Raw genomic sequence first — 25316 nt, 5'->3', positions numbered from 1 at the left:
AAGCAGAAAATTCCCATGGGTCAATTGCGATGATGTCTGGGAAATTGATCAATTGCACCCATGTGTTGAGGGGTGGAGTGGATGGCTAGAAGGCGCCTTGTTACTTGGATATCTTTATCCAGGTCTCCTGTAGGGTCATGTATGATAAAATGTTTTTAGATGAAACTGGGGAGGATCCTGGTAAGTGTGTGAAACATGAGTTGTTCCTGGGTTTCGTCATCTGCCTCCGGGTAGGCAGTGGTGACCAGGCGTCTGGCCTGGATTAAAGTGTCATCTAAGTTGCCATTAAAAATTAGGCTAACCAACTGGGATAGAGCCATGACTTTGCCTAGTGATGGGGTGATGGCCTGGATCACTATTTTCGTGAAAGTCTGCCAGGTGAGCCCCGGAACGATCTTGGGTGCTATATTAACAGCCGCTTTGTCCAGTAGTGGGAGTGTGACTGCAATTTTCTGCTTGTCATCCTCAAACCCGATATCTAGCAAAGGTTCAGTAATTGCCAGGTATGTGTGCACATCATACTGTTTGGGGTCGAATTTAGGTAACTGCAAATGCGGTTTGGTTGCCATTTTTTAGGTATTTCCTGATTATCTCTCTCATATGCCCGGGTCAAGAACCATCGCTGTCCACCTGTGTAATGCTAGGTGTTTTAGGGGCGGCTTCCCATCCCAATAACAAGTAGATGTAGCTGGGTTCTCTTTCTAGACCAGAGCTTTGACAAATAGGAGAGAGACAGGACACAAAAACTCAAGGTAACAACCTTACATGTGTACTACTGAATTCTACAGTGGAACGGGTAGATGTCACGAATACAGATACACTGGTCAAATATAATTGTTAGGTCTTGATATGGGTTATTATTATTGCGCATGATACTACTCAGGTCAAGGTCGGGTGAAGTGAATAGCACTTAGGGCAGAGGTTTATATACTATTTTTGTAGGAAGTCCAAGTTATATGTTTGGGGAGTGGGTGGCACTGTTTCGCTGTTGGTAATTATTACTTTAACATTAGGTCGGTGTAGGATTTTGGTATGATATGGCGTTACTAGATTGTAGCATATTCACTGTAATAGACCCATATTTCACTGCTTGGATGTGTTCACAGTTTCACTGTTACTTTTATTCACACCACCACTTCTATATTGTCACTGGTGTTTCTCTCACTCACTTCCTTTATATGGTTAATTCACTGCTCTGCCTTCACGTCACTAAGTCACAAACACTGTGCTTTCACTGTCACTACTTTCGGGTCTGCGCGTTGTGACGGTCAGGAACAAGGGCAGTGGAGGTGATCCAGCCCCCCTACTGACTGGGCTGGGTTCTGCTGGGGGCCTCTGTGTTCAGGGGCCACGGGATCACGTGTAGGGACATCCTCTCTCATCTGGGGCTGCAGTTGGTGAAGGGTCCCGCGCTTTCGGGGCTTGGGGTGGGAGTACGTCCCTCAGGGCTGGGGTCAAATAACTGCCTGAACTTCTTGCTCAGGCACCTGACGAAGAATGAAGATCTCCGGCATCTGGGTGTGGGGAGGTCCTGCCCGGGAGTCCTGGGGGCGGTCTGGAGGTCCCGAGGGCTGCAGTCACTGGTGTTTGGAGACACCGTCAGGAGGGGGTTGCGGCATTGGCATAAGCCGGGGTCCATCAGGCGAGTCCTCTCCAGATCTGGCTGCAGGGAGAAGGGCCAGGTGGAAGTCAGGGGGCCTCTCCAGTACTCCTCCAGGCTGGGGGCTCCCTCTGCATCGTAGGTTGATGAACAGGAGTTCATCATCCTGATGGAGGAGCGGCTACCAGCCGTCTCCTGCCTTAGGGCCCGGCTACTGGCCGTGGCCTTCTGGGGGTGTGGCTGCAGGCCGTCGCTAAGGCCCGGCTGCTGGCCATGGGCTGGGGAAAGGAGCGGCTACAGGCCGACTCAGGAGCACCTTCAGAATGGCTACCGGCCATCTCCTGATGAAGGCGGGAGTGGCTACAGGCCGTCTCCTGATTCCCTCTGGAGCAGCTACAGGCCATCTCCTGCAGGAGGGTTGAGCAGCTACAGGCCGCCTCTCGAGGGGCACCTTCAGAGCGGCTACAGGCTGTCTCCTGACGAAGGCAGGAGCGACTACGGGCCGTCTCCTGTTTGCCTCCGGAGTGGCTGCAGGCCGTCTCCTATAGGAGGGTTGAGCGGCTACAGGCCGTCTCGTCAGGGGTACCTTCAGAGCGGCTACAGGCCGTCTCCTGATTCCCTCTGGAGCGGCTGCAGGCTGTCTCCTGTAGGAAGGTTGAATGGATACCAGCTATCTCAGGGGTGCTGACTGAAGCTGGAGTTACAGCTCCACCCTGAAGTTGGTGAGGGTTGGGTCGCCTGCAAGGTAGTTGCAGTTTCCTGCTATGGTTGCTGCGGGCGAGTTGCAGGTCATAGGGGCACGCGGCCTGGGTGGACTTACGTCCCTCTCACACGGAACTGGACCGCGTGCTGTCTACCTCTCCGTGGGCTCTTTCTGGGGGTGTTGTGTTGTTCTCAGAGCCCAAACCCGGCATAATAAAGATTATATTGTATGCCAGTCTTATAAATCGTCATATGTCTTTTTCTTTATTTTAAGATTTTAAATTTTAAAATCAATTAGTGTTACCAACTGTTTGCCGTGCCAACCCACATGAAGGAGTACTGCGCTCTCACGCTTTCAAGATTACCACACATTGAAGGTGCGAGCTTCCACCTCGAGCAGAGTGGGGGAAGGGTAACCCCTGCCCTCGGTTTCAAGGCTACGGGCATTATTACTACCCAGGCTCCACCACACCAATATCTGTTTCCAGTGGAATTATTCCCATTCTAGCTACCACAGGTACGAAACCTAAGGAAGAAAGAACATTTTGTGCTGATGCAATGAATATGTTCTTATAACAGATAAATGTTTGTCTGGAATGGACTCAGCAAATTCAGTCTCTGCCTCGGCCTTACGCACTACCCATCCTCAACGGGATTCATCTCGATCATTCTCCCAGTCGGCCACTCAACGCAAGCAAAACCGTATAGTTCAAGACAACTTGAGTCACACTCCAGTATGGTGTGGCGGTACTACAGAATGTGCATGATAGCTGTAGATCACGTCAGTTGAGGGAAGGGTAGCATCGTCAGTCAATCGATCAGTGTTAAACTCTTTTTAAAAAAGTTCACCTCTGCTTCACTCACAGCTGCACTACAAAAGGTGGATGTTTTGTCCGACCCTTGGCAGGTCGGCTGATGTGGACACAGGTGCATGCGCTAACTATATTTCTCGGTCTTCCTTAAATGACTAATGAATTGCCTGCCTCACATGCATTGGTTCATTCACCCACCTGACACCTAGTTGCCCAGTGTTACTAAGGATGTCTTATTTGTATTTTCGATGGTATGGTTATTCTTACACTTCGAACGTCACGGTCTGCTCAGCTCATTATTGCTTATTTTAACATTACTAAGAAGTTCTCCTTACTACCAGATTGCCTGCTTGGTCTAGAAACTATGGGCCAGTACGACATCCATGTTCGTCCTCATTTGAAATCTATTACATATAATTGAGTCTCCTTCCAGACTTCTACTCCTTTCGGGTGTCATTCTGATGGCTATTCCTTCATAGAATCCCAGGAGTCTGTCTACGAAGTCATAAAGGTTAGATCAGGAGTCCTTCATCACATGTGACGCTCCTCCTGGTTGACTGAATGACATTTTGAATGCAAGGGGATAGGACTGGACATTGGTTTTGTCTGTGCCGTCGGGTTATCAATGACTCCATAGTCAAACCCTTACAAAGGTCTGAGTACGCATGCCAAATGTGTGTGAGTACAGCATATGTGGTGTGCTTGAGTGAGAGAACGCGTGTGAAAAGACTGTTGCTTGAGTCCACCTCAACCCCTTAAGACCCCAATTGTTTCAGGAAGGGTACCTCACACAACCGCAATTCGGGGGTGTTTTGGCGACTTTCACCAAGGGCAAAATGACTGTGTTCTGGCAAAAGAGGAAGAAATTACACACCTGACAACGCAATCCGTACCCCCGTAGGCCTAATGGTTACCACACAATCGCGTTCAAAGTTTAAAAAAAGTTTATGATAGTTACCCCTCGAAAACAATCGAAAACATGAAAATTTTGATAACTACCTATTTTTCTTATTCAAACAGGTCATTTCAAATTGTTTTGTCACACCAACCATGAAAACAGGTGTATGTAGGTGTGGGGAGATTAGTAGACTGTGGGGAGAAACAGTAGGCTGTGGAGAGTAGGCCTATAGGTACGGGGGTTGGAAATAACCAGCTACAGTGACAATAAACTACTATTACTGAAGGAAACTTATGGATAAAGACTGTAGACATATATAAGTGTTATATAGTAATAGAAATATAAACTGTGAGTGTTTTCATGAATAATAAATGACAGAACACCAGCGGCGAACTAGCGCAAGTGGGAAGGTCATACGCCCTCGTAATTTTCATTGCTTACACAATATTTTTTTTTAGAGTATGGATTCCAAACTATTTGCGAATCATAGAATAGTGTTTCTAGTGATAATATCAGACTGTGGTAATCATATTACGGGTTGTCGGGAAGTGTAAAGTGGAGACTTTGTTACCCAACTTCAGAGGTCTCCACAAGTCTTATGGTATTCGACAAAGGCTGAACAAACACCCCAGGAGAAAGCTGAAGGTATGTGCCATAAGCATATCTGATTTTAATATTCTAGGACTAATAACTGATTTTTGGCAAATATTTTTAGAGAGTCTATCGAAGCGCGAGTATGCCCGCGGGAGCCGCAAGAAAAAGCTAAACAAGCCCGCAGTCAACCCGCGCCGTCCCGAGGACGTACTTCCATGTCCTCACGTTTTGTCACAGCTAATCCCGAGGACGTACTTCAACGTCCTGCAATTGCAAGGTTCATAATTTCCACAATTTTCAAAATTCTCCAGAGATTTTCGTTTCGCCCGGGTACCCAAGCCTCCCCTACCTGCCGCCAGGCGGGCAGCGTCCTAGACCCCGTGTGACCCGCGCTCACCCTTGTCTCGGTCACTCACCTGCCAGCAGTGACCCAGGTCAGACATGGCGCGGAAAGGTCTCTCAGACGAGGAAATCGCATCTGTCCTGGAAGCCTTCACTGGAGACAGTGATTCTCCACTCGATGATGATGTGGTGGATCGCGATTACGTCCAGCCAGAGGAAGAAATAAGTAGCAGTGATGAGGAGGTCCCTTCGCCCCGAAAAACGCGGTATGTGACATACCGTAAGGCAAGGGAAGGCCAGCCTGCTCCCCAACCACGTGCACAGCTATCTCTCCATCACGATTCTGATCAGGACGAGGATGAGGACGATGAGGATGACGGAGGCCTAGGACGTGATATCGCCGCGTGGTTGGGAAAGGAGAAAATATCACCACATGGATCAGAAGGTGGGGCGAGACGACACCCAAGGTATGGTCAAAGTACTTTGTCTGGGGAAGTGGCAAGTGGTGTGGTGGGATTGCTGGGAGAAAGGGAAAGTGTTGTGGCGGCAGCGCGGGGTGAAAGTGAGAGTGGTGTGGGGGTAGTGTGGGGTGAAGGGGCCAGTGGTGTGAGGGAGGCAGCACGAGCACGTGGTGCTCATAGGCCTAGGGTAGAGGAGGTTGAGTCACTCTCCAGCACTTCTTTCGCCCCTGAATATTCACAAACTTCCTCCCCACAGCCCCAGGAAAGGGTAAAGGAAAAGGGAGAGGGAAGAGAAGTGCGAGTGATGAGATGCGCTGCTCTCCACCTCCCCAACCTCCCCCACCACCCTCACCTCCCCACCCTGACGAAGGGGACGATGGTGACGTGGCTGGAGACGGTGGTGTCACATGGAACTGGGAGGATGGGAGTAATTTTACTCCCATCATTCACCCTTTCACTGAGGAGTGGCAGTCAGGTTGCACGGCTCCAGGTGTAAATGCTGGGTCATCACGGTTAGATTTTTTCAACTTGTTCTTTGGTGAGGCGTTTGTTGGGCGCATAGTAGAACAAACAAATATTTTTTCACAATCCCAGCGCCTTGAAAGTGAACCCTTAGGAACCACAAGCAAGCATGCAAAACAGTATGACTATCCCGTGACTATTTCAGAGATGTTCCTATTTTTTGCCCTGGTAATCTTGATGGGTGTGGTGAGGAAAAATCAAATTCCTGCCTACTGGACAACGGACCCAATCATCCTCACACCTTTCTTTGGAAAGGTGATGGGTCGTAATAGATTTCAGTTTATTCTCGGCCGCCTCCACTTTTTTGATGCAGATGATCCAGCCAATGCAAATAACACCAATAAAATGAGGAGAATTAGGCTGGTATTTGATCATTTACGGGAAATGTTCCGCTCCTCATTTTATCCCTACAGAGACCTCGTCATAGACGAGAGTCTTGTGTTGTGGAGAGGCAATATTTCCTTTAGGCAGTACATACCCAGCAAGAGACACCGTTTCGGGTTCAAGATCTTTGTTATGTGTGACTGTAAGACTGGTTATGTGCAAGACATAGTCTTGTACACGGGCGCACAGACAGATATAATAGAAGATCGGAGTATAGGACTCTTTGGGGCCGTGGTGAAGTCAATGATAAAAGAGTACCTTCATCGTGGTCATGTGTTGTACCTGGACAACTGGTACACTAGCCCTCTTCTCGCTAGGTTCCTCCACCAACACGACACCGGAGTCTGTGGTACAGTCAAGAGAAACTGTCGCCATATGGTCAAGATAGGGAGGAAACTTGACAAGAATGAGGTGGTTTTCTTCCAGGCCAATAACATCCTTGCAACCCTGTCGAACCACAACAGGGAAGTTTGCCTCCTATCAACTGTTCACAGCCCCCTGATGCACCGCACAGACTCCGTGGATCACCGTAGCGAGAGGAGGCTCAACGTATGGAAACCAGAGTCTGTACCTGCCTATAATCTGAACATGAGGCAAGTTGATCAGTCAGACTCGATGATTTCAAGTGTTGACTGTGCCAGGACCACGATGAAGTGGTACAAGAAACTCCTTTTCCACTTGCTCGACATCACGGTCCTGAACGCCCACTACCTGCACGCAATGACCACCGGAGTATCCAAGACCTTTGAGGGGTTTGTGAGGGAGCTGGCACGTGAAATAATCGCCCAGCATGCCCAGGACAGACCCCCACACCACCCCCGCGCCCCCCGTGCTGCTCAGACTCCCCTACGTCTTGCAGGCCACCACTACCCCAGCGCAATCCCTTCCGAACCAAACCGTCGTAAACCCCAGCGTCGCTGCCATGTATGTAAGCACTCGACAGTCAGACCATCCACGCAGAGAAAAGACACAAGATACGAGTGTGTCGAGTCCAATGTTGCGTTGTGCCTTCAGCCTTGTTTCAAGGAATATCATAATTTCCTACACTTCTGAAACTGTGTGGGAAGGCGAAATGACGCTCATGATAATGGTAAGGCCAGTCAGTAGGTGCTAAGTCAAATATAAAGTTGAAACGGGTGTTATTTTTTCAGAAAAGTAATGTATAAGATGAGAATTAGTGTAAGTGGAAAGAATTGTTATCAAAACTACACCCACTGTGTAAATCTGGTCAGTAAATATGTGATAGCAAGGAAATAAAGTGGAAACGGGTGTAATGTTAGCATGAATAAAACGTATAAGTTGAACATTACTGTAAGTTGTCATAATTTATGTCACGAGTACACCCACATTCTGGTCAGTAAGTATGTGATAGGAATTATATACAGTGGAAGATGTTGTAATGTTAGTAGTAAGGTATTTTATAAGTTGATTACTGGTGTAAGATGAAACAAATGATATCACGATAACACTCCCTGTGTAAGTACGCGCAAATATGATGCTAAGTTCCATCGTACGTTCAGAAATGATGTGATATCAATTATATCAAGTGTTTACTGTACATGTGCAATGTTAGTGTAGAATTATTATATAAGTACAAAAATAGGTTGTAAGTTGAATTAGTTGTCATAGCGACTTCACCGTGTGTGTTATTATGCGCTATTATTACGCTATATATTTACGTAAGGCCTGAAATAATCTCAAAACAGTTCTATAAAGTTGAAAAGTGTATAATAATATTAGAAAAGTATTATGTAAGTAGAAAAAGCACAATACGAGTTGAAACAACAGTCACAGCGAGTTCACTCACTACGTAAATAAGCGCTAACATTACGCTAAATGTTATCAAAAGGCCTGTGAATACGTAAAAACAGTTCAATAAAATGTAAAATGGTATAATGTTATTGTAGAAGTATTATGTAAGTAAAAAAAAATATATGTATCATGATTTTAGAATGTTAGTGATTCATCATGACCAAGTTGGCCGATTTTGCTCGTTTCGCACGATGGTACAATGCTTATTTCTGCTCTATTTTTGTATAAAATACAATATACTTTTTTATCACATGTTTTTATGTTTGTAATAAATTCATTTCTACTTGCTTTTATTGGTTTACCAAACTTATAATACCATAGAAAACGTTTGAGGCTCACACCGCCTAGGGAGAACACGGGGCCAGGTGGGACCAAGGCATACCTGGTTAAGCTACTTAGGGACCCCGGGGACCACTTTCTTTGCCACCGGCCATTGTTTCTGACCAAAAGCGAAAGTTTAAGCAAAAAAAAAAAAAAGGGTCGAAAAATGCCCGGGATTGGGGGGTACCAGTGGTCGAAAAGTGGCCGGGACGGGGCGGGTTAAAGGGTTAAGGAAATAAAATTCTTAGGCCACAGACTAGATGCCTGAGGTTTTCATATATCTGAGGACAAAATACAGGTGGTAAGGGATTTCCCAGAACCAACAAATACAGACAAACTAAGACAATATGGGCGGCTAGCACGTTATTACAACCCCTTTATTAACCAATTCTCTCATATAGCACAATTGCTATTCATTCTACTAAAAAAGGATGATGTATTCCAGTGGGAAGAGGAAAAAATCTAGCATTTAACCCCTTCATGCACGGAGAAGTTAATAAGGTTCCTATGCCATAACAAGTTTTCTGTGCCATAATAAGTTTTCTGTGCCGCGCCCTCCAAAAAAGTGTATTCTCGGCTTATTTTCACCACCCAAACATATTTGTTTTGCTACAAAACCCACATATTCCTATTCGTCGATGTTTGTCTTACACGATAAGCAAAAAAAAAAAAAAACACACACACACACACCAAAATAACACACTATACGTATGTTAGGGCCCTCAGAATAAATACTCGGGATCATAGTTTTCACTTTCCCAACAACATAAGTCGAATGTTTACCAATCAATCTCTACCCGTTATACAACCATTCCAAAGAGAATTTTATTAGCTTTCGAATGCCAGAGGTCCCAGTTTGATACAAGTTATATTGTCTGAATAATAAGTGAAAAAGTACAATCCATTTCCGACAGAAAACAGATTTTTTTATTCAGGGAGCTCTACCGAAAAACTTTCCTGTGTTGTTTTTAGTTTATCATCCTATGCAGAATACCATTTCCTTTCATTTGAGCCAAAAACGGTGATCCTAGGCCTCATAGTTTTCGAGAAAAATGCAAAAAACTATGACGTATTTTCCCATGCACTGAACCGCCATCAGCTGTGCCCGCTTACGTTATTTTCCCGTAGCACGCTAACACTTTCATGCTTCCTAGCTATGCTTTCTTTGGTTTTATACCAACAACTGTTTTATATAATTATTCTGCTTTGTTTTTAGTCCTCTCAGAAACCACAAAAGAACACTAAATCTGTTGCTAGTAACTGAAACTGAAGCTGTACTTATTTCCCTGTCATGTGTAGAGGTAAATAACAATGTATATGTATGTGTAATTATACTGACTTAAATAGAGGTAACTAGACTTAAAAAAAAAAAAGAATATCACGTACTTCTCCAGTGGAGATGATCTTCCTGCAGGACCAGATCGATTGGGAGATGAGAAATTTTGTACTGTGTGTGTGTGTGTGTGTGTGTGTGTGTGTGTGTGTGTGTGTGTGTGTGTGTGTGTGTGTGTGTGTGCTCCACTAGTGAAAGTATCACTCGGTACGGTACCTCTCAAAACAATCACCCATGCAAAGCAGCACATCACATACAGGACGCATGTTCCTTCTGTCCTTCCTCATCCCCAACTTGAAGCACAAGGTACACCTGAGCCTCTTCTTGTTGGGGATCCTAGCCTGGTGGTGGCCCAGAGTGCGCTCCAACCTCACGTCGTCGTCAATCACCCAGCGATGCTTGCTTGGATACCCTTGTTCTCTGTGGTCCTGTCATGCGGAACCTGCAGTCCCTGGCATGGATTCTCCCAACGGACAAGCAACTGGAGGTGGTGGCGGTGCTGGCATCCCTGATGGGCCTCCTGCATGCAGTGCTGGTGGCAACGGTGGCAACTGTGATGGGCCTGCTGCAGGTGGTGCTGGTGTTGGTTGTCCTGCAGGTAGTGCTGGTGCTGGTGGTGGCTGGGCCCATCCTGACACTGGTGCCTGTGCCTGCTGGGTGCCAGGTGTTGCTGGTGCTGGCCGCCTGGTAGGTAGGTCTGGCGCGTGGTACACACGCGGACCAGTCCTCTTCACGGAATGCAGAAGATTGTAGATGATCTACTTCACAAATTCAAGGAGAGTTACTGTCATGCATCTGTACTTTTTGTACAAGGTGAACGCGTTTAAGAGTGACATTTGGATGATGTAGAAGGCGATCTTCGTCCACTTGAGAGTTCACCATTGGATGGGATAGTACTGGACCATGTGATCGAAATGATCAACCCCACCCATGTACCTGTTGTAGTCCTCCACAACGACAGGCTTGTTGATGACCTTCTCCATGTAGGTTGTCTGCCCATCTTGACCCCGCACCTTTCCTCGAACTCTCTTCGGAATGGTGTCCGCAGTGTGGAAGGTGGACACCATGTTCACATTGTGCTTGTCCTTCCACAGTAGGACTAGCACATTGTCCTTGTACCTGTATGACATGGCTCCCTCGGGCAGGTTCTTAGCCCTGGCAATGGCCTGCAGCTTCCATAGCGCTCTTCTAGGCAGCCGTAGGGTCCCACACACATAAAAGCCTGCAGTGAAGAGTCATTTGAACAGGGCCACAGAAATGTAGTAGTTGTCCATGATCAACTTATAGCCCTGGGCCTTCAATAGTTCCACAAGGCCCCACACAGTGTTCCTGAGGGTCTGCTGCTCCCCCGTGTAGACCTCAGGATTCCAGATGTAGCCCGAGGATGACTCAGCCAACATATACATCTTCATGGAATACTTGGTGGGCTTCTGGGGGTTGTACACGCAGAAGGACAGCCGGCCCTTCCACCCCAGAGAGTCCTCATCCAGGCTAAGCTGCTCCTCGGGTTGGTACGCTGAATGGAACAGCTGAAGGAGGTACTCCATGACCGTGTGAACGCGAATGAGACAATCTTGGTTGTCCCGGGGTATGGTGAGCAAGTTGAAGGTGTAGAAGTGCTTGAGGATGGTGGTGAAACGCCTTCCACTTATTGCCCGCCAGACCCTAGGGTAGTCGTGCAGCTCAGAGCTCCTCCGATAGTGCCTGATGGTTAGCATGTGCATGACCCCTATGAAAAGGTATAACCCAGGAACTTGGTAATCTCCTCTTCATTGCAGGAGAACCAGGCATCCAGAATATGGCATACCAGTTGCTTTCCACGGTGAGGTATGACAACAACTCCTGCATGAAAAGGAGCCGGTTGAACTGCAGGGGAGTTATTGGAAAATCCACCTGGATCCCTGGGGAGCCAGTGAACGGCCCGTGGTTCGGTGTGAACGGGCCACTGCTCCACCCAGGATCCTCTTCAGCGGCAGTGGCAGCGGGTTGGCCTGTCAACACCCTTCGGCCTGCCTTCCGACCCCTTAGACGTCCCCCACGTCCAGGCAGCGGACCACGGCATCTCGTCTGGGAGGGGAGGCCTTGGACGAGGATGAGGACAAGGCAGAGTGCTCTGGGGACACAAGTCTCCTCGGTCTGGCCGGCAAGGATGTCACCGTAGCATCCTGCATGGCAGAAGCTGGTGGAAGGGCCATCATAATGAACGATGGCTCAGCTTCCAATGACACTGGTTTGCCAAGGGGGGCAGAGGGGCCTGGAGGTTGGGAGCCGATGAAGAGAGCTGTGGGACCGGCAGGTCCTGGAGGTTGGGAGGGTTCTTTGGTGAAGCTGGCCGATGATGGTGGTGTGGTCTCCCGTGATGGAAGGCGGTGGGGCAGCTCCACTTCCTGACCAGATGGCATCAGCTCAACCTCCTCCATCCCAGAAAGGTCGCTCTCAATGTCACTCTCTGACTCTAACTCATCGACGATCTTGTGCCACTCGTATGGTGCCAACCCGCGCTTCATCTCTGCAAGACTGATGTCGTTGCAAGCCAACTGGAGAATAAATTGCTGTCAAAGGGATGGACCCTGTGGTAGTCCAGTGCTATGGTAGGGATGTGAGCTGAAATAAAAGAGTCAAGATATTTTATTCACAGCCACCAAGAACTTTGCTCAACACTGGCACAACGCAAGGGTTCATGATAAACGTGTATGTCCATGATAAACATCATCTCCTACACATGACTTACCACACAGGTAGGGGCCACGAGCACGTGGTTACCTCTTGCAATTGCTTTGCACATTACACATAAGCAAATCTATCATTTTCATGAGATACACAGTACATTTTACCACTAAAATGTAAATGCACATGTTCCATAGGCCCTTACCTGTGTGCTAAGGTGTAGCAGACAGTGTTTCCCTTACGAGAACATGTTGCAGTGTTTACGCTTCTATTTCACATTACACATAACCAAGTCCATCATTGTATGATAATTACAGTATATTTCACCAATGTTCCTAGCCTCACGTTGCATTTTGCTACCTTTGTGCTAACTCAGGTATACGACATGCACTATTCCTTTTGAGGACGAGGGTCAGTCTTTCACTGTCTGTTTCCTTAAAACATAACCAAATCTATCACTTTTTATGAGATACATAGTATATTTCACCAATGAAATGTAAATGCACGTGTTCCTAACCTTGCATTGCACTTTCCTACCTTTGTGCTAACTCAGGTGCATGACACGCACTCTTCCATATGAGGACGTGGGTCAGTCTTTCACTGTTTTTTGACATAAAACATAACCAAATCTATCACTATGAGATACACAGTATGTTTCACCAATAAAAATGTAAATGCACGTATTCCTAACCTCGTGTTGCATTTTGCTACCTTTGTGCTACCTCAGGTGTACAAGACGTTCTCTTTCTCACGAACAAGTGGGTCAGTCTTTCACATTATTTTCATATAATACATAGCGAAATCTATCACTTTATGAGGTACACAGTATATTTCACCAATAAAATGTAAATGCACGTCTTCCTTAGGTCAATTACGTGGCCTCTACCTGGGCTGTAAGGTGTAGCAGACGATGATTTCCAGATGATCACGTGGTTCACTTTCACTTTCTTATCACATGACACATAACCAAATCTATCACTGAATGAAGATACACAGTATATTACACCATCTACAATTAAATATCTCACATTACATTTCGCTACCTCATGTGTATGAGACATTCTCTTTCTTACGAGAATGTGCTTCAGTCTTTCACGTTATTTTCACACCATACATAACCAAATGTATCAATATATGATATACACAGTATACTTCACCAATAAAATGTAAATGTATGTGTTCCTAACCTCACATTGCATGTCACTACCTTTGTGCTAACTCAGATGTACGATACGCACTCTTTCTTACGAGCAATTGGGCCAGTCTTTTACTGTCTCACATAATACATAACCAAATCTATCAATATATGAGATATGCAGTATATTATACCACTACAAGTACAAGTACGTGGCCCTTACCTGTGCGCTAAGGTGTAGCAGATGATGTTTCCCTTACGTAAAGACACTGCAGTGTTTACGATTTTATTTTACAGTGCACTTAAACAAATCCATCATTTTATGAGAAATACAGTATATTTAATCACAAAAGTACACGAACGTGCTCTGTATGTCACATCTGCGATACCTAAGGTATTGCAGACGATATCTTCTAATGAGCATGTGGTGCAGTGTTTACATTCATCCACACAAGCATACGATAAACATTTCACTATAACACTCATGTTTTATTTCACACAAAAGGCATACAGAATAAATATAGCAATATGATAAAATCAAATATCCCTATAAACCTCCTCTATTTTATCCCCTCTTGACAATGCCATGCCATGACTGTAAAGCAAACGTAACTCCTGCCCTAGCCAATATTTCATCACATACACTCGTTGCACTATACTCCTATCTATTGCACAATAACGCTATCCACCATATATCTGCATAAAACAAGGACTTCATCAACACCTTGGCAAATATTCTGTTCAAGACAACACCGTGTCGTAAGGCGGTTTCCCGCCTTCCCCTGCTAAACGTTTCACCATGTTCTTCCTCACTAGTTGTTGCACAATATATTCACCTAATTCACTCACTATTGTTCAATGGTTGAATACTCACATTGAGTGCAGGGTTTAGGGAGTGTAGTTGTTGGGACACGGCAAAAAACTGGGTAGGCCTAGCACAGTCTTCATTGGGCCAATGGCTAATAATGGCCAGGAATGATTCACAAAAACCTAATTCCCTATTGTAAACACCAAATCTAATCACAATAGTGCCCAAACAGTAAACACAAGCACTATTGGTATAGTGGAATATGACATGCCCCCGGGATGGGGGTATATAGAGTATGATTTAAATGGCTTGTCATGCACTACCTTCTCCCTCGACAGCTGATGTGGTACTAATCAACCTGTCTCGACTGCCACGCATCTCAGGCCCCAAGGTTGCCAAATCATTGCTTTTGACGAGAAGCGCGGAAACTATAACGCCTCCAAAAATGATGTCAATCGGCCGAAAACTTTTTCTCTGATGAACGTTTTTATACTTAAATGATGACAAATGCATTATCGAGTAAAGTCGCAGCCATATGACGACAAACATATCACTGTGGGTAGAGAGGTTAATGAATTAAAAGATAAACTTACATGCGCACATTGCTTGGCCTATCCTAACTTCTCAAAGCCATTCATAATTTGCACAGATGCCTCCCTCAGAGGTTTAGGTGCTGCATTGAAACAAGAGGATAAACGAGGAAAATACCAACCCACCGCTTCTGTCAGTAAGCAAATAAAAGAAGCAGGGAAAAATTACTGTACAACAGACTTAGAGGCCCTAACAGTAATATTTGCTCTACAGAAATTCGTGACCTCGGGTACGGATACAAAATTCACCTATACACAGACCACAAGCCTCTCGTGGGTATGTTCCAAGAAAAACTCCTCTCCGGGAGGAGAGCACAATGAAATGTAAAATCCAGAATTACAATGTAAATATTCACTACATAACATGTAAAGTAAATGTGGCTGCGGATGCCTTATCACGAAATCCATTACCCGGTGTTGCTACAATAAGTCCAGGGGAATCACTCTCCAACAATGATGAAACAATCCCCACAAATCAAGAAATTTCACGGACACAAAGACAGGACCCAGTATGGTCTAAAGTAATATACCATCTCGTTAGGTGATAATGTACCATTACCCAGGTTACAGGTACCACTTGCACAATTCACAATGGTAAACAATGCCTTATATAGGGTAAATCCAGGACAAACAAATCATAGAAAAAATATTAGGCAGTTAGTTATTCCTAGTGCAATGATCGTCACATTTTAAGGGTAATAAACGATAGTCCACATGCAGGGCATCCTGGCAAGGACAGGACAGTCAGGCAGGCCCGGATGTCATATTGGCCAACGTTATGCAAAGACATACATTATCACATAGACAGATGCGAGTCATGTGCGAAACATAAAGGTTACACGTTATCACCTGCACCTATGGGTAATTATCCTGTACCTAAACAATCGTGGGACATTGTCACAGTTGATATACTTAAATTACCCTTAACTACCAACCATAATCAGTATCTTGTTGTTGCAACTAATCATTTCTCACGATATGTGATCTTGGTTCTAATTAAGGATAAAACAGCAGAAACAGTCGCACAGATATTCATTGATAATATGAGCTGTAGGTTCACCACACCAAAAGTGCTAATAAGCGACAATGGTGGTGAATTTAACTTTGAAATTTTGCAAGAAATATGTAAACAATACAATATAAAGAAAGTCAATTGGCCTACTACCCAGCTTCCAATGGATTGGTGGAAAGGCAGAATAATATATATATATATATATATATATATATATATATATATATATATATATATATATATATATATATATTAGAGGTACTTCGGCACATTCTTAATGAAAATTACGCACACTGGGATGACTGGATCGCCAGAGTTGAAGCATCACTCAATTGTGCAATTAATAAATCAATAGGAGATACACCTCATTTCATCATTTACGGGTCAGACAAACATCCCCCCAACGAGACGTTAGAAGGCGAGCAAATTCTCGTTATAAGTATGACGATTATCCTAAACTTTGCTTACGTGAATTTTAAGAAATACACACAAAGGTAAAGGAACAGTTAACGGTGTCCAAGGAAGAAATGACATAATCATTTAATAAGAAGACAAAAGAATCAAATATCAGCATAGGTGATATTGTCTATAGCCTCAATCACACTAGAAACAACAAACTATCACCGAATTTTGAAGGTCCATACAGGGTAATTAAGAGAAGGGACAATAAGGTAGTAATTAAGTCACTATCGAGTGACGAAGAAAAAGAAACACATATTGATCACTTAAGGTCTCAAGAAATTTAGCATGCAACTATAAAAAATCAGACACAGTGAAAATAAGCCTGAAGCAATTAACACATATCTGAATAAACTGTGGTCGCATACCCAACAAGCATAGGTGCAATCAATGCAGCTCTCACCATAGCAAGGCATTTACATGACTTAGGAATCGATGTAGACCCCTTTTATAGGTAATAGGATTAATCAGGTCAAGATATCTGTATTATTCATCATCACTATCATCACCCTTAACATAACTTGCTAACAACAGTGGATTAGATATCGAATACAGTTGTTCTTTCGGTAGGTAAAAATGAGGCAAATAATTCCATGGATCATGTTCCTGTTGATATCAAGAGCATCATCGACAAGTGTGCCTGATCGCCCTAATAGCCTCAACAGCAATAGTACAGGATATAATAAGTACCGAAGGTAGTTTGGACGTACTGCAAGCCATACCAGTAATGTTACAGAAAATATCAGGACCACTTAGAATTCTGGAAGCATTATTAAAACACCCTTCTTCACATGATCACCCCACACAGGAAGTAGCTGAATAAATTAAATTAACTGAATGGAAGCTAGAACAGGCTAAGCACGTAATGATCACCATGATCCAGGGCATCCCATCACCTGGGAGTAACACACTTTAGACAGGAAACATCACAAACACACGTAACATACTCGGTTTGTTCGACCTAGATGGAGCAATTTCAGGCAACATTTTTGGAATAACCACAGAAAATGATCTACAAGAAATAAATAACAATTTTAACAAAATAGCACAAATTCTTTCATACCAACATAAGTTTGCTGATACTTAGAACACCTCAATGCTGACGACTGTAAAGAACCTAAGGAAGGCAGAAGCATCAACTGTAGGAACTGTGCAGAAAGTAAATGCACTACAAGGTAACAATACACTATTCCAGCACCTCTCTGTGATCATAGAACATACTGACGTAATAATACTACAGTTAGACAATACTAGAGCTCAGTATCAGGCCTTCATGAAAGGAATTGCTATTGCTGGTAATAGAAGGATCACCATTAACCCGCCCCGTCCCGGCCACTTTTCGACCACTGGTACACCCCAATCCCGGGCATTTTTCGACCCTTTTTTTTTTTTGCTTAAACTTTCGTTTTTGGTCAGAAACAATAGCCGGTGGCAAAGAAAGTGGTCCCCGGGGTCCCTAATTAGCTTAACCAGGTATGCCTTGGTCCCACCTGGCCCAGTGTTCTCCCTAGGCGGTGTGAGCCTCAAACGTTTTCTATGGTATTATAAGTTTGGGAAACCAATGAAAGTAAGTAGAAATGAATTTATTACAAACATAAAAACATGTGATAAAAGAGTATATTGGATTTTATACAAAAATAGAGCAGAAATAAGCATTGTACCATCGTGCGAAATGAGCAAAATCGGCCAACTTGGTCACAATGAATCGCTAACATTCTAAAATCATGATACATATAATTTTTTTTTACTTACATAATACTTCTACAATAACATTATACCATTTTACATTTTATTGAACTGTTTTTACGTATTCACAGGCCTTTTCATAACATTTAGCGCAATGTTAGCGTTTATTTACGTAGTGTGTGAACGCGCTATGACTGTTGTTTCAACTCGTATTGTGCTTTTTCTACTTACATAATACTTTTCTAATATTATTATACACTCTTGAACTTTATAGAACTGTTTTGAGATTATTTCAGGCCTTAAGTAAATATATAGCATAATAATAGCGCATAATAACACACACGGTGAAGTCGCTATGACAACTAATTCAACTTACAACCTATTTTTTTACTTATATAATAATTCTACACTAACATTGCACATGTAAACATTTGATATAATTGATATCACATCATTTCTGAACGTACAATGGAACTTAGCGTCATATTTGCGCGTTCTTACACAGGGAGTGTTATCGCGATATCATTTGTTTCATCTTACACTAGTAATCAACTTATAAAATTCCTTACTACTAACATTACAACATCTTCCACTGTATATATTTCCTATCACATACTGACCAGAATGTGGGTGTAATCGTGACATCAATTATTACAACTTACAGTAATGTTCAACTTATACGTTTTATTCATGCTAACATTACACCAGTTTCCACTTTATTTCCTTGCTATCACATATTTACTGACCAGATTTACACAGTGGGTGTAGTTTTGATAACAATTCTTTCCACTTACACTAATTCTCATCTTATACAATACTTTTCTGAAAAAATAACACCCGTTTCAACTTTATATTTGACTTAGCACCTACTGACTGGCCTTACCATTATCAGAGCATCATTTCGCTTTCCCACACAGTTTCAGTAGTGTAGGAAATTATGATATTCCTTGAAACAAGGCTGAAGGCACAACGCAACATTGCACTCGACACACTCATATCTAGTGTCTTTTCTCTGCGTGGATGGTCTGACTGTCGAGTGCCTACATACATGGCAGCGACGCTAGGGTTTACGACGGTTTGGTTCGGAAGGGATTGCGCTGGGGTAGTGGCGGCCTGCAAGACAGGGGAGTCTGAGCAGCACGGGGGGCGCGGGGGCGGTGTGGGGGTCTGTCCTGGGCATGCTGGGCGATTATTTCACGTGCAAGCTCCCTCACAAACCCCTCAAAGGTCTCGGATACTCCGGTGGTCATTGCGTGCAGGTAGTGGGCGTTCAGGACCGTGATGTCGAGCAAGTGGAAAAAGAGCTTTTTGTACCACTTCATCGTGGTCCTGGCACAGTCAACACTTGAAATCATCGAGTCTGACTGATCAACTTGCCTCATGTTCAGATTATAGGCAAGTACAGACTCCGGTTTCCATACGTTGCGCCTCCTCTCGCTACGGTGATCCACGGAGTCTGTGCGGTGCATCAGGGGGTTGTGAACAGTTGATAGGAGGCAAACTTCCCTGTTGTAGTTCCACAGGGTTGCAAGGATGTTATTGGCCTGCAAGAAAACCACCTCATTCTTGTCAAGTTTCCTCCCTATCTTGACCATATGGCGACGGTTTCTCTTGACTGTACCACAGACTCCGGTGTCGTGTTGGTGGAGGAACCTAGCGAGAAGAGGGCTGGTGTACCAGTTGTCCAGGTACAACACATGACCACGATGAAGATACTCTTCTATCATTGTCTTCACCACGGCCCCAGAGAGTCCTATACTCCGATCTTCTATTATATCTGTCTGTGCGCCCGTGTACAAGACTATGTCTTGCACATAACCAGTCTTACAGTCGCACATAACAAAGATCTTGAACCCGAAACGGTGTCTCTTGCTGGGTATGTACTGCCTAAAGGAAATATTGCCTCTCCACAACACAAGACTCTCGTCTATGACGAGGTCTCTGTAGGGATAAAATGAGGAGCAGAACATTTCCCGTAAATGATCAAATACCAGCCTAATTCTCCTCATTTTATCGGTGTTATTTGCATTGGCTGGATCATCTGCATCAAAAAAGTGGAGGCGGCCGAGAATAAACTGAAATCTGTTACGACCCATCACCTTTCCAAAGAAAGGTGTGAGGATGATTGGGTCCATTGTCCAGTAGGCAGGAATTTGATTTTTCCTCACCACACCCATCAAGATTACCAGGGCAAAAAATAGGAACATCTCTGAAATAGTCACGGGATAGTCATACTGTTCTTCATGCTTGCTTGTGGTTCCTAAGCATTCACTTTCAAGGCGCTGGGATTGGGAAAAAATATTTGTCTGTTCTACTATGCGCCCAACAAACGCCTCACCAAAAAACAAGTTGAAAAAATCTAACCGTGACGACCCAGCATTTACACCTGGAGCCATGCAACCTGACCGCCACTCCTCAGTGAAAGGGTGAATGATGGGAGTAAAATAAATTACTCCCATCCTCCCAGTTCCACGTGACACCACCGTCTCCAGCCACGTCACCATCGTCCCCTTCGTCAGGGTGGGGAGGTGAGGGTGGCGGGGGAGGTTGGGGAGGTGGAGAGCGGCGCCTCCCATCACTCGCACTTCTCTTCCCTCTCCCTTTTCCTTTACCCTTTCCCTTCCCTTTCTTTCCTTTCCCCACATCCTGGGGCTGTGGGGAGGAAGTTTGTGAATATTCAGGGGCGAAAGAAGTGCTGGGGAGTGACTCAACCTCCTCTCCCCTAGGCCTACGAGCACCACGTGCTCGTGCTGCCTCCCTCACACCACTGGCCCCTTCACCCCGCACTACCCCCACACCACTCTCACTTTCACCCCGCGCTGCCGCCACAACACTTTCCCTTTCTCCCAGCAATCCCACCACACCACTTGCCACTTCCCCAGACAAAGTACTTTGACCATACCTTAGGTGTCATCTCGCCCCACCTTCTGATCCACTTGGTGAAATTTTCTCCTTTCCCAACCAAGCGGCGATATCACATCCTAGGCCTCCGTCATCCTCATCGTCCTCATCCTCATCCTGATCAGAATCGTGATGGAGAGATAGCTGTGCACGTGGCTGGGGAGCAGGCTGGCCTTCCCTTGCCTTACGGTATGTCACATACCGCGTTTTTCGGGGCGAAGGGACCTCCTCATCACTGCTACTTATTTTTTCCTCTGGCTGGACGTAATCGCGATCCACCACATCATCATCGAGTGGAGAATCACTGTCTCCAGTGAAGGCTTCCAGGACGGATGCGATTTCCTCGTCTGAGAGACCTTCCCGCGCCATGTCTGACCTGGGTCACTGCTGGCAGGTGAGTGACCGAGACAAAGGCAAGCGCGGGTCACGCGGGGTCTAGGACGCTGCCCGCCTGGTGGCAGGTAGGGGAGGCTTGGGTACCCGGGCGAAACGAAAATCTCTCGCGAATTTTGAAAAATGTGGAAATTATGAACCTTGCAATTGCAGGACGTTGAAGTACGTCCCCGGGATTAGCTGTGACAAAACGTGAGGACGTGGAAGTACGTCCCCGGGACGGCGCGGGTTAATTTACTACCCTTTCACAACCTCCAGCAAATAATTAGTCAAGGCATACATAAGCATGGTTTGAAACCTTTGTTTGAGGAAAGAAATCTGATGTTATATTATCCATATTTGAAAGCAACACTCACAACAACATCAATAGTAGTTTATGTACCATTCGTAACAGACGATTTTTTCACAGTCTATCAAATATACCCTTTTTTCTAAGAAAGATGACTCATTAGTCACCATCAACATCAAAACAGAAGTCATCATGGTCTCCAAGAAACAGGACGCCGTAGCTTTCACTAGTGAAACAATAACTGAAAACAAATGTCGAACATCATTACATGCATTTCACCTTTGTCCTGCGTACATCTTCACGTTTCAGCCAGCTGAGACAGTCCCTTGTGAAATGACCATCATAAAAGATCATGACGGCCCTGATCCTTGCAACTTCATATTTGCTTCAAGTAAACCCATCCATCATGAACGCATTGGACATTTTACAGTTCTTCTACTTCACTCAAAATACAGCAGTTTTTGTGACTTGTCCAGACAAACCTCCAGCCCATACATCAGCATCCAGTTTATACATCTCACCAGATTACCGTGCAGTCCTGACACCTACACTATCCACCTTGCCCACTAAACCATTATGCCATTTTCAACCACAGACACAAATACTTCCAGCCATTACCAAGGATGAAATTAAATGTAAGTGCACACATTAAGTTGATATCACCCAAGTATGAAACCATGCAACTAATAAATCAGACAGTACAACCTAAGGAAGAATACAGTAGGATTATGTTCAACCCATATTATGTATACAGCCCAGCGCCAGTCATCTTTGTAAGTTTCTCCATCATATTGGTGGGTGGGGGTGCCCATTATCCACCCATTTAGTATAGTGGCACCCTGTTTTTTGGGTAGCTCTACATCGAATGGCAAGTCAAATGATTTCCTGTAAACCAGGAAATCATTTACAGTGATGGGTGGTAACCTTATAACCAACCGACACACGTTCCCTACGTGACAGCAGGTGGGTTGGTGGAGGGTTAGTGCCCCTCACCGGAAAACAACTAACTAAAAATATGAACAAGAAGCCTCGGACCAGGACTGACCAAAACATGACGACTAAGGACCGAATACAGGACATGATACGGATGGCGACGTGGAATGTAAGGGGTACAACTGACGAGGTGAAAGAGAGAGAGATTGTCAAGGTGCTTGAGGGTGCGAAAGTGGATGTATGTGGATTAACTGAAACTAAAAGGAGAGGTGAGAATGTGAGAGAATGGAAGTATGGATGGAGTATATGTGCAGGAGTAGATGAGAATGAGAGGGCAAAAGAAAGAGTGTGTATTGTTGTGAGTAACAGATGGAAGGAGAATATAAGAGAGTATGGATCAGTTGGCTCAAGGATTGTGTGGGTAAGACTGAAAGTTGGACTACAAATGTGGGCCATTCTGTGTGTGTATGCGCCAACGCAAAATCGTGCAAGCAGAGTGAGAGAAGAGTTCTGGACAAATGTGGAAGTGTGGATGGAAAAGTTTGAAAGGAATGAGTGTTTTCGATTGGTGATATGAATGGTAAAGTAGTGAATGTGAAGGTGGATGGAGTAGTTGGTGAGTGGAGTGTGCCTGCTGAGACAGATGAGAATGGCAGTGCTTTAGTGGACATTTGTGCCGGGAGGGGGTTGGTGAAAGCCAATACCCTCTTCTGACACAAAATGATCCACAGGTATAAATGGCAAGTGATGAGAAGGATGGATGGTGAACTGAATGAAAGAAAGGCAATGGTTGATTATGTGTGTGTGGATGAAAGGATGCAAAGATGTGAAATGGATGCAAGAGCATATAGAGGCTAGGGGAGTGGCTTTCCCACCACCAATTCGTGGTTCAGAATCAAGAGCCAAATAAAATGGAGAAGAAGAAGAAGAGAAGGACGGGAGGAAGGAGTAGATGTAAGGAGAGTGGAAAGGTTACAAGAGGATGGGAAAAAGGCAGAATATATGAAAGGAGTGGAGGAACGATTGGGTAAATATGAACTGGAGCAGATGGGGGATGTGGAAGGTGTGTGCAAGATATTCACAGAAGAAATATGTGCAGCATGTGAGGTGGTGTGTGGGGTGAAAAGAAGACGAAAGGGGGTGCAAGGAACAGCATAGTGGAATGAAGAGGTGAGACAAGCAGTGGCACAAAAGAAAAAAAAAACATATAATGAATCGATGAGAAAGAGGGGCGTGGAAAAAGTTGAGAGATGGAAGAGAGAGTTGTATGTAGAAAGCAAGAGAAAGAGGTGAAAAGATTAGTAAGAGAGAGTAAGAAGAGAGCGGATGAGGAATTTGGAAGGAATTTGAGTGTCAAGTGGAAGGATTGTAAGAAAATGTTTTGGAAAGAGGTAAAGAGAGTCAGACAGGGTGGCAATGAAGTTAGTAGTGGAGTGAAAAATAAAAATGGTAGATTACTAGTTGAGAAGGAAGAAAAAGTGAGCATATGGAGAGAATATTTTAAGGAATTGCTGAACGTAGAGAATGAAAGTAATGAGAGTAGAAGTGGCTGCAGAATGGCTGGGAGAAGGAGAGAGGTGAGAAGACAGGAAGAAATCAGTAGGATAGAAGTTGTGGATATAAAGAAGAAAGGCAACATGGGGAAAGCCCCAGGAATTAATCAGGTGTGTGGTGAAATGCTGAATCATGGGGGAGAGATAGTAGTGGAATGGATGTGGAAAATGTGCAGATTGGCCTGGGAGGAAGGTAGAGTCCCAGAGGATTGGAAGTCAGTTATAATGATTCCCTTCTACAAAGGGAAAGGGGAAAAAGAAGTGTGTGGTAATCATAGGGGCATTTGTCTTCTTAGTGTAATCGGAAAAGTATACGGTAAGATACTTATTGACAGAGTTAAGGAAATAACAGAGGAATTAGTTGGGGGAGAACAGGGAGGCTTTAGGAAGGGAAGACGTTGTGTAGATCAGATATTCATTCTTAGATCTTTAGTGGAAAAGCTTCTAGAGAAGGGAAAGAAGTTGTATGCGGCCTTCATGGATTTGGAGAAAGCATATGACAGGGTGGATAGACAAGGATTCTGGTAAGTATTAAGAATATATGGAATAGACAGAAAGTTGTTGAATGCTGTGAAGGATGTATGAGGTGCTACGGCTGCGGAGCATGTGGATAGTGTACTGAGTGAATTTTTCTCTTTGAAGGTTTGGTTGAAACAGGGATGTGTCATGTCTCCATCGTTGTTCAATCTGTATAGGGATGGGGTTATGAAAGATATACAAGGTAGGGCAGTGGATGTTGAAGTAGCCCTAATGAGAGAGGGCAGTGTTTGTAAACTCTCTGTACTGTTGTTTGCTGATGATACTATGTTGTTAAGTGAAGACGAAGGGGAGCTGCAAGGCTTGGTGAATGAGTCTGGGAAAGTGTGTAAGAAACGGAATTTAAAGGTGAATGTAGGGAAGGGTAAAGTTATGGTCTTCGAGAGAGGTGAAGTCAGTGAATGTACAGTGAGGTTGGATGAGGAGGAAATGGAAAATGTGACTGCGTTTAAGTACTTGGGTAGTGTGAGGAGTAAGGATGGAAGTTTGGAGGGTGAAGTGCTTGAACGGGTACAACAAGGAAGGAAGGTTGCTGGTTCCTTGAAGGTAGTGATACGGAGCAGGGAAGTGAG

The sequence above is a fragment of the Coenobita brevimanus genome, chromosome 56, assembly GCF_032717465.1.
Source record: "Coenobita brevimanus isolate Jiangsu-jjx chromosome 56, ASM3271746v2, whole genome shotgun sequence".
Taxonomy (NCBI): domain Eukaryota; kingdom Metazoa; phylum Arthropoda; class Malacostraca; order Decapoda; family Coenobitidae; genus Coenobita; species Coenobita brevimanus.
The sequence above is the reverse complement of the archived record's forward strand: the minus strand, read 5'-3'. Positions refer to the sequence as shown.